Below are 11,016 nucleotides of genomic sequence, written 5' to 3' on the forward strand. Positions count from 1 at the left end.
GCCATCTAATTCAATGTCTGGCCTTTTGCCTCCCGCCCTTGTGTGTCCTCTGACTATCCCTGCTGTTTGGCCTGTTATTTATGTGTATGATCATCTTGTTGGCCCTGGCTGCCATGGCCAACAAGATGGAAACCTTTTGATTAATACCATCTCCACAGCTTTCACTTTGCAGCCTGGCTGTATTCAAACAAACATAATAAAACAGGATTATTGTCTGTTTCAGTGGAGTGTTTCATTTCTTTGAACAATAACATTTTACTGACCCAGGAGGACAATTACTATGGTGATCTGATTGGAGAGATCATATTCAATATAAAAGAAAAACACTCTTTGTTGTTTCTCTGTTAATTAAATTTCAAGGCAATCTAATTTTGCAGTCGTCATGTACTTTTTGCGGGTCATTATTTGTTATTTAGAGTCAGAATCATATGACGTCTGATTTGTTTTTATGAATAGCCATGATGCAAATCCTTTACCGTCACAGTTGAACTCAAACCTCACAGCAATCCAAGCTGAGCATCCAATTCTCCTGATTCATCCCATTCATTCCATCTACTGCCAGCTCCTCCTTCCCCACCAAGATTACATGCTGTAATCTTCATGCACCATCAAGATGCAGGGGCTGATGAATGCCAACAATACACACAAGGCCATTCCAGATCCAACACAAGAGCACCTTTATTACACGAGATAACCATTATGTGCTGTTCTACACGATTTCATTCTGCAATGACCCGGTCAACCTCTTCAGGTTTGGTTTTGATGTGAGTGCTGAAAAGGAAGTTTATTGCTTGGTTTTACACCATATTATTTATTTAGAGGGTACTGTAATACAATTTCAATGTTCCGTGTTTGTTTCATTTTGCTTTTACAGGGCTGAGGGAATACTGTTGCTGAGGGTAGGATCAAACCTGCCAAGTTTATGGCTGTGTAAGGCACTGTGTCAAACCATAATCTTTTGTATAGCAATCTGTAGGCTACCGCTGCCGATGACTGACAACCTTAACAGAATGTCAGGGCCTCACATTAACAAACAGGCTCATTCATGAGTATGCAGCCGCCCCTCTTCCTCTGGACTGGAATGGAATAATATTTGTTTATTGCATCAAGGAATAGTTTATCCCCTGCCAGTGAGTGTGAGTTGGACCAGCACAGGGTAATGAATTCCAAGGAACCAGCCCTGCTTATCCCTATGCCTGACCATTAGTCTGACAGCTCAGGCTAATATATCATTTGTTGTTTTATTTGTGTGCACGTCGCCTGTACATCTTTAATTTAAAGGTGGAAAATACAATGTATTGTTGATAGTTTGTGGTGAAATACCATTAGGCACTTTTTTTTTTAAATCTAGGATTTTGTGAGTTGTTCTCCTAAAGTCAAGAAGCTCTACTTATTAAGGTAAATGCACAATTCACTCCATTGGGTTAAGACAAAGCCAAACAGGCCTTTAATGCCTTCTGTCCATAAGGTGGACCAAAAGACAGGACCTGGGGAACAGATGGACAAAATGGAGTGGAATGGCTCTGTAACAATAGGAGGAGTTTGTGAGGTCTGTTCACCCCAAAGGGATCTTTCAAAGGACCTTTACAGTTATTCTACCTCTAGTGGTGGTCTCAGCATGAGGGCCTTTTATCACACTGCTTTCACTGCATCTTGGGAAAATGAAAAGGCTGAAAACATCCTCTCCAGAGAGAAACAAAGACACAATAGCAGTTGAGGCTTGTATTGTGTGAGAGTGATGACATGTAGTTTATCAGAGTAAAAGTAGGCTGATGTCAGCCAGGAAATGCCAGACCAGGAGTGGTGTCTAGTGGCAGTGTGTGTCTGGAATTTTGTGCATTTAGAGTAACAGTAAAATATGACACAGAGAAAACAATGGCAGATTTTTAATATGTTTAGGCTAAGAATAGCTCTGGTAAATGAGTTTGAAATAAAAAAGTAACACTTACTGAATAATACTGCACCAGATGTGGAACTTTCTAAAAACAGGATTGAAGACTGTGGTAATAAATAGATGTGGGTCTGTGTTTTTTCTTAATAAAATAACAAGTGATCGTTTAAAATCTTTTGTTATCTTAGCCAAATTGTTTCAGAATGGCATAATTTACATTCAAGGAAAGCAAAGACAAATAATTCTGAAGTGGAGAGCAGATGTCAGTAAGATTGATGGGTTAGCACGGTGTTAGGATCTCTGGCTGTCTGGATAACTGAGAAGTTGGTGTGGCAAGAGGAAAACAGGTCTCTTTAACAATTTCAAGGGTCCAGGAATTTACTCAGTTTTCTATTTTAAACACAGCTCCTTGGCGCTTAGTGGTGAAAAGGTGACATGTTGAATCAATTGAAGGTAGCATGGGCCCCAGGTTGTGTAAGCAAAGTGCTGAAGGGTCATTAATAGACAGCAATAAGAAAGGCCCTGTTACTCCATGCAAACAGCTTGCTACCCACATATGGCCCTCACAAAATGGCCAAATCATTTTTTATTCCAGTTTTACATGTCTCGTACTGGTGAACACACTGAGCGCCTATAATGAGACACCCCCCTCCCAGGAAGCCCCAATAAATGGCCTAGTCAAATAACAGAGGCCTCCTAGGCCTGTCATCGCCCCAGTTCATCTGCTCTGATTTACAAGCACTGTCCCAGAGGCTTTAGTGCCATCACTAATCCCACAGGGATGACCATCTGAATGGCAGTGGAGTCAGACCCTCTAAAAAAACAGAAAGAGGCAGACAGCGCTGCATAACTCCAAGCAGAAACAGATGCAGAGATGCTTTCCTGTTTATAATTGATTTTCAAGGGCAACATCTTGTTGTCATAGTTTGTCTAACGAGCCCCTGCCTGGCGCCCTGTTGCTCGTCAACCACAGGGTGTCAGATGGAGCAGCCGTTCAACACCCCACCCCCCCACTGGGATGGCACCATGCTGGAGTACTGACATCACCCATGGATATTCCCTGTGGGGCAGACTCTTGTTCTTGTTCTGCCGACATCTTTTTAAAGGTATTTTGAGTCGGTGAAGCATCCAAAACCTCCAGAGAAGAACTGCTGTCCTCCCCAGCTGCCGGCCGGAGGCCTGCCCTCTTTCCACGGACAACAGGTATTCTCAGGCCCTATGGCCGCCAATGTTTATGTCTGAGATCACGGGTGTCTTTGTGGGCCTCCAAGGCTAAGCCTCTAATTGGCCATGGCTCATCAATCACACAGAGCAACCCCTTTCACCCAAAGTCTCATCCAAACAGCTAAGAGAAATGAGACCCGTGGAATGGACTCTATGCCTCCCAAAGGCCTGAAAGTAGGATCTGGGAGGGGCAAGTAGTTTGTGAGAAAGCCACACTTACTCCAAGTTTATGTCAAGCAATGTATGCGTCTCTCCTTTGTCCTCCCTGACATGCACTGACTCCTTCCTCCTAAAAAACAAAAAATGTAGATGTATCGCCCCAGTTTACAATCGGGGAACATGGAGATTTTTAACAATACTAAAGATGCCCTGACTGGCATACACTCTGTGTTAACCAAACACTGATTTTGCATCTAGATTTAATCTAATTACAATGGTTAAACATTGGTTCAAGGAAAAAAAAAAAGCAAACATCTGGCTTCACTTTGTTTCTTATTTGCTGTTTTCGCTTGAACTTGACCTCACTGTGATTTATTGAGCGGGTGAGAACAAGACCATTTCTTTCATTCAACTTTACTATCTTGGTTTGGTGGCAGTGCCTGGCAAGTGGGCGGAGAGCCACTTCATGCGGCATTGGACAAGGTGATACTGTGCATTATGCTGGTCAAGTGTGTCAGGGACTATAATCCAGAAGCATGCTCCAGACAGGGTCAGAGGGGTCATAACAACTCCTCAGCCATTATTTGGTTTGGCTGAACTCTCAAAGTCCAGGATTTGGCCACAGCGTAACGCCGAGCCCACAAATTTGTCAAGAGGAATAAAGAAAGTCCACAGCACATGCGGTTTATGGGGCTGCAGCAAAGTCTCCACATTTCTTCACATCCAGGGACAGCATGTTCAACACTCAGTGTGTTTTTTCCATTAGTCTGGGTGTGTTATTTATTTATTCCTTCATTTCCCTTTTCCTTCATTCTTTCTTCCAGTACTTTTCAATCATTCATTTTCCACAAGTCAAGTTGCCTGATGTTTGTACATGGGAAACTTGGGCAATGGAGGTCATGGAGGTTTGGTGAAGATCAAGTCTGGTGAGGACCACAAACAAATCTGGGTTAGTGTGGTTCCATTTTCCCTATCATGAACACAAATACACACTCTAAAAAGAGCTGAAGCCAGTCCATGTCCAATTCTATTCAGTAACCGAGAGTAATCAGCTGTGTCATCCTCGTCATAAATCTCCACGTACGGCGGTGGCTCCCAGCCCAGATGGGAATAGGCCTTGTTCAGTCGCACTTGCCTCCGTGTCATAAATCCATGGCCGTCTTTGCAGGATCGGTGTGGATCTCCCAACAGAGGAGTACATGGGGGAGGCGAGCATATTGCAAGACCGCAGTCTCCTGAAGGAGTCAATTTGCAAAATGGCCTGTCTCTTCCTCCCTGCTGAACTAATGATGGGTTTGGAGGCAATTTTTTACCATCAGATGCAGATTTGCAGCTTGGTCCCTGTAGCTGAAGGTCTGTGAATCAATGGGAAAAACATACCTACGTACCCCATAGGTCAACAATACTTACATTTTTAAACTAAAAACTACAAAAGAGCAAATTGAATACAACTAAAGTTTTCATTCACAAAGAAAACAAGGAAAACATGAATGCATGCTTGTATACTTTGAGCCCTTCTGGCGAACTGACTGTATAAACATGATGAATCTATGGATAGAAAACCAGACAATACCATAAAAGGCTATTTCTACTGAAGTATTGTCGTCAGTCTGTCTGACATTTATTGGTTTAGGAGAAAAATAATTTCTGATTGACCTAATCACAAACAATAACCCAGTCCAGCTCTATACTGCTGCATTCATTCTAACCCCAGTTTACATTCCTGGGAATGTAAGTCTCCTTCCATCACGACTGATTATCAAAAAGAAGAAACAAAATAAAACTAAACCTCGCCTATAAAAATCTTGAAATATTTTACAGATATATAGTAAAATCCAACTGAAATGTCTGAGTTAGTTGAAAACATGACTTTTGTCTTTTTCAGGATCGTTTTTTACAGTTTTTTTTTTTTTAAGATTCATGAAATAACTTTATCATAGTCTCTCTCTGCCTTATAAATTGGCTTGAAACCTTCAGTATATTTAACCTTTCATGTCCCTGTGTTGCAAACTCTCTGTAATGACTATGAACTTTCCCTCAGTCTCTAAGAAAATGTTCCACTCTCAGTGGGAGCCAGATCGTTTTACACACCGTGTGATAGCCTCAAGGCCAGAGGAGGACCCTCCTGACTGCAGGTCAGTGAGCATGGCTGGCTGTATATCAGAGACTTGGCAGCTGTGGTCTACGGGGTCTTGTAAGAAATATATGGAACATTCCTGGATGCTGCTCTTATCTGCGGGAACAAAGCTGTTCCACACATTACCATGACAGTCTGGGTCGCCTGGACTGTGGTGGTGGTTGCTCATCACTTCCCCAACCCCCAACCACCACCCTGACAGGGATGCAGCATAGAGAGTGACCGTTACATTACAATTGGATTACAATCTCCACTTATGAAACAGTGGTAATGACAATCACATTCATGATCAGAATTAAATTATAACCAGACTGTATCCAAATTATAACAACAACCCATTAGAATAAGGTTTTGGTCAAAATGTCTGTTTTGTAATTTGCCTGTTTTGGAAAGATAGCAAACCCAAGTTTGCAGATTCCAGTAGACTGCATTCCTGGTTGCAGAACTCCATTAATTTTTCAGAAATTACATTTTGAAAGTTAAGACAAAAGACTGAAGAAAGTAAGATTATGACCTAGAAGCTCATTCCATTGTTTCAGCAGCCCTATGATGCTGTACGCCCCCCCCCCCCCACCCCCACGTTGGAAAGTGCCAGAATGACAAAGTGCATAAGAAAAGCACAGTGGCAGAAAACGAGGGAACCCTATCAGTGCATGAATTTAATTACCACTCAGATGGCTCCACATAATGAGGAAAAGGTGGATATGTGAGAGACTTGCATAATTCATTCAGCTTTTCTCTTTTAAACCTGCCCTAGCCTCCTCACCACTCCTCTGTATTTCCTGCATTCTGCCACGTCTCTGATTTCTTTTCAACAACAACAACAAAAAAACCCAAAAACATTTGCGTTGCGGGAATTATCAGTGCACTGGGCACTGATGAGGGAGAATTTGCTCGGCCTGGGAATACAGGTGGTTGAAATCAGTTTTCATGCTGTGCTCTTTCCCCCTCTCCTAATCTTTCTTCTCCTGTTGTAATAAATGGCAGAGTAGTATCACAGCCTGCCCACCAGCGTCAAGACTTACACTATTTATAACAGCCCAGGGTGGGCAATAAAAGAGACAGAAGCCCATTTCATAATTACACACTGATGTCATAGTGGTGAACAAAAAAAAAAAAATCTGAACGGCAGCTAATTTCTGGAATCAGTTATAAATTCTATAAAATTAAACTAATTTCATTGAAGTTGATCAAGATTAGTAACAACTAATTAAATTTAAATCAGTTTTTGGATGTATCTATTTAATCAGCACAAAAAAAAACTTTCCATGCACAGATATACAACAGTGCTACGACCCTTGACACAGAGGCTGTGCAGTGGTCCATCTACCTGAAGGTCTTTGTCTTTCAAAAGACCTCTGGGTTCATTTCACCTCATATACAGAGCCTTAAAGCTTTCATTAGGCTGAATTCCTGAGTTTTTCCAATAAACTACCAATTGCCTGATGTTATGAGGCACATGTCTCCACACTAAAGACACTTTACACATGGTTTTCAGTGCAGTGTGTTTTGTGTGAATGTCCATGTTTGTGCATCTGAAGCGAAACGCATGCACATTCACTGGAAGAGTGTGCGTGTGTGAGTGTGTAGGATGGCGAGGTTGGTTGTTTGAAACTTGACCCGGGGGCCAGTTGGATTCATGAAGGGCCTCTTTCATGTCCCCTTGCCATCCGGTGTCTGACTTGAATCGTCCTGCGTGAATCAAGTGCTTCCTTATGCCAAATGTTTACCCGGCTACTTAAGAATATTAAACAGATCTTTCTGTTAAGGGGCAAACAACGCTGATGATGTGTAGCATGTATGTGTTAAGTTGTCAGTCAAACGCCTGCGGCTTTCGACAGAAAATAGACACTCTGTCATCTTGTTTTTGTTCTTCCTTCCCCAAATCTCCCCCACCTGACCACGTCCCCGTCTCCACTCAGAGGCATCAATTTAAAACTCAAGAGAAATCCATACCAAATCGCTTAATACGTGCATATGCTATATCAGTCTCGGCATAACGAATCGCACTGATTTATTTTTTTCCTTCCCAACTTGATTCTGTGTCTTTTTAGAACACTTGTGCCAGGTGGAATAGTCATTATCAGGAGTTTGCAGGACAGTTACTTGGGCGGGAGGAGGACGAGAGGAACTGATGGGCATTCTGTACTCGGGAATCCTCAGATGCTTTATAGGACATGAGAGCTATTGTGGCAGTTTCCTGTGCAACAAATATAAGTTCAACCATCAACACTCACAAAAACGGCATTCAGAAATGGACACTGTCTCCACGTTGCGGCCTTACAGCTACAGAAGGAAAAGCGAATGATGTCTACAAATTCAGATGGGGAGGGGGGAAGAAAATGTGCACCTTCAATGAGAAGCAGGAGGTGCAGGATAGAAATGTGTGTGTGCAGCTGTGTGTGTTGCAGTTAAAAATGTCTGTTGCCCAGATTCAGGTGTGTGTGTGTGTGCACTTTGAAGGGCCTATAAATACTGTAGGACTAATTTGATTTAAACTAAAATGGAAAACATGTTTTGACCCCTCTATGAAAAACAGCTGTGGTAGCCAGGTTGAGAAGCCATCTTTTCTGTGTGTGTGTGTTTATTCCCCCAGTGGCACATTATCTCCAGCTGGATACCTTTCAGCGCAATGCAGACATGTTTGATAGTCTGAGGTTTTTGTTACTCTTGCTGCTGATCATCAAAACTTAAAGAATTGCCAGTAGGTTGAGAACACCTGTGCTCACCCCGGCTTGCTGCTCCCATCCTAATGAACAAAAATAGAGCTGTGATCTATGATGGATTCCTCTTTTATCCTTCCTGTTTTTTTTTCTACATGTGATGTTATTCTGTTTTACATTCTGTATCCTTTAGATTTATGAAAGAATAATGATGAACATTTGTCTTAATCTTTGCATGTTTCCCTCTCAAAACAAGAATGATGAGCCGCTGATTGCCACTCAAAGACGAAACCAGTGTCATGCTTTTACAGTCTGAAATAGGAAACAGGAACCTACAGGATGCACTGTTACACCTCAGCTCCTTCCCAGCAGCCGAATAGCTTGAAAATGGTTGCCAATCTCCATTGTGCCATTTGAATATGCCAAATCAAATTGCCTCTCTGTCTGATAGCACCTGTGTTCAGTCCCTTTGTTCTAATCAAAAACTTAGATTTCCTTCTGCAAAATTAAATTTGCTGATAAAACTCTGCATTAGCCATGGTCATTTAACTAAACAAATGAGATTTGCCCGCATGTTCAGATCATCAAGATGAAGGCACAGTGCGTATGTACGCTCTCCTGGGACACACCAACAACATGCAGTGTGGGAAATTTTGCCCTTAGGACCTTTCCTGGCCTGTACACAACCCCTCCGGGAATGAAGCAGGAAACCACAGACAATCATTCATATTTTCTTAAGATGTGTTCTGACCTCTGCTGCTAAGTGTGAGGAATGTCAGTCAGACACTCGAAGGATTTGTTCTCCCCATGACAAGTGTTTCTAATTACATACGGAGCATCACTGTTTTTCAGCTGCAGATGTATGAGAACACATTAATTTGTTTTTCCCATGGGTCGTGTTTTTCTTTGGAGTGGAAACAGAATGTGATGCTTTTATTATCTTGTATCATCACTGCAACATTTTTTTTTTTTGTGCTGCATTTCCTGACATCAAGTGGCTCCCATTGCTTCTTCCAAGAGTTTTTTTTTCCATAAACAAACTGTTTACTGGCAGATTTTCAAGTTAAAAAGGAAAAAAAAAAAAAAAAATCCAGATGTCACACCTCTCAGCCTTGACAACAACGCAGGAAGAGATTACATGTGGTATCTCACAGAAAACAAGTGAGACGAATCAGCCTCCCATAATCACACCAGGATCACATGATATCCATTTTTGGACATTTTCGACAAGCTAACAGCGAGTGTAAGAGCAGCACAGAAAATGGATAGACGAGGTTCAGCTGAGGGCAAACTGCTTCGTGAACGGGTATCGCTGAAGCAGCTTAGTGTTTTTAATTGGAAAGTGCACTCTTTGACTGCTGCTGGAATTCCAGCCAGTTCCGGACACACTCCCATCATTAGGTGCTGGAGGAGTCTCTGCCAGTGGTTTGGATCACGTTCAAATGGAAGACTGAAGAGGTTTAGACAAGGAAATAGGGGTTTTGGGAGACAGTTATGCTGAAGTCAGGAGGGGGATGTGTTAAGGAGTTGGTCACCGCCGAACCTCCCTCCCACACTGATACCTTGCTTGCACAAAGTGTTATTGGCTTTAGGGAGGAAATCTGCTTTAAATAATAATATTGACAAGACCAGAATGGCTTTTTGAAGCTCGTGTCAGTTAGCTGGGTTTCAGCATTTACAGTACATCATTTACCAGTGTAGCAGAATAGGCTCATTTTCCAAGTACCTTCAGGCAAAGCTGAAAATTTGTGGCAAGAATTCCTTTTTTTCTTTTTTTCTTTTGCAAAGATGGCAAATCCTACCAACTTGAAAATGCATATTTATATATGAATAATTGATCAAATGACAATGTGTAATGTGAAAGGGGTTGCTCATAGTGATGAGCCCAGAGAGAATTATCCCACACAACTTCAAATGAATGGTAGTGTCACTACATTTTCATTATATGTGTAAATTAACTATTGTTCACTAACTCTGTCACCTCAACTAAACTTTTTTCTATTGTCAGCCACACATCACTCAGTAACAAGTACAGATTTTCCCCCTGAAAAGAAAAACAAACATAGACCTTGCTATTTCTGATGTCTCTCATATTCAAGATTGTATTCAGGATTCGTGCATCTGTATTTAAGCTGACTGTGTCAGATATTGATTATGCTCTAAAGCCATCACTTGCATGTTAAAGGCTCAGTACATCCTCATGCCGGTGAGTTTCAACTCACTCTTTTATAGCATCCAGCTCATGAATTACTCAGATACTTTTCTCATGTTTAATTCAGTCATAGAAAAGCTGTTGACACATGCTTTATGCCAAGTGCCCGTTGCTTTGATTACACTTTTATCACCACTTTGAGAGAAAATGAAGTTTTGCTCCATGTTCAAAGTGTGACCATTACAAAAGAGCTTTGTCAGCAATGGGAATTCCCTCTTGCTGTTTCTGCTGGCTTATAGTAATCATGCTATATTAGATCTAATTGGTTTATGCAAAAGTGCTTGTGTGAGCACAGACGCATGTTCTTGTAAAATTACCTCTCCTATTGTGTTCCTATCCATGGTACATGTCCTGTGGGAGACGGAAAGTTGAGTGAAATCCTACAGAAATGTGTTTTCCAGGCTTTATTTAAAAAAAAGGATTTTAAGATTAAATGATAGTGAATTTGTCTTCACGTGCGCTTAACTGTGTGCTGTGCTAATGTATAGATATTGTTCTGCTTGGGTGGGCTGAGGACCTCAAGGTAATCTCTGTCACGCAGCTGCCACCAGCGGCGGATAAACCAGCGCCAGTTAAACGATGGTTGAACCCCAGTGTGGGGGATTTGTCTGTGACACAGGTGTCATATTTAATACCCTCATATATCAATAATTGGCTGGAAAAGACCAGGAAGGAGCCATATGTGCAGGAAGGGCTCAGGCAGATCCCTAAAGATAATCTTGTGTACATT

This window comes from Toxotes jaculatrix, chromosome 21, assembly GCF_017976425.1.
Source record: "Toxotes jaculatrix isolate fToxJac2 chromosome 21, fToxJac2.pri, whole genome shotgun sequence".
In the NCBI taxonomy this organism is placed as follows: Eukaryota; Metazoa; Chordata; class Actinopteri; family Toxotidae; genus Toxotes; species Toxotes jaculatrix.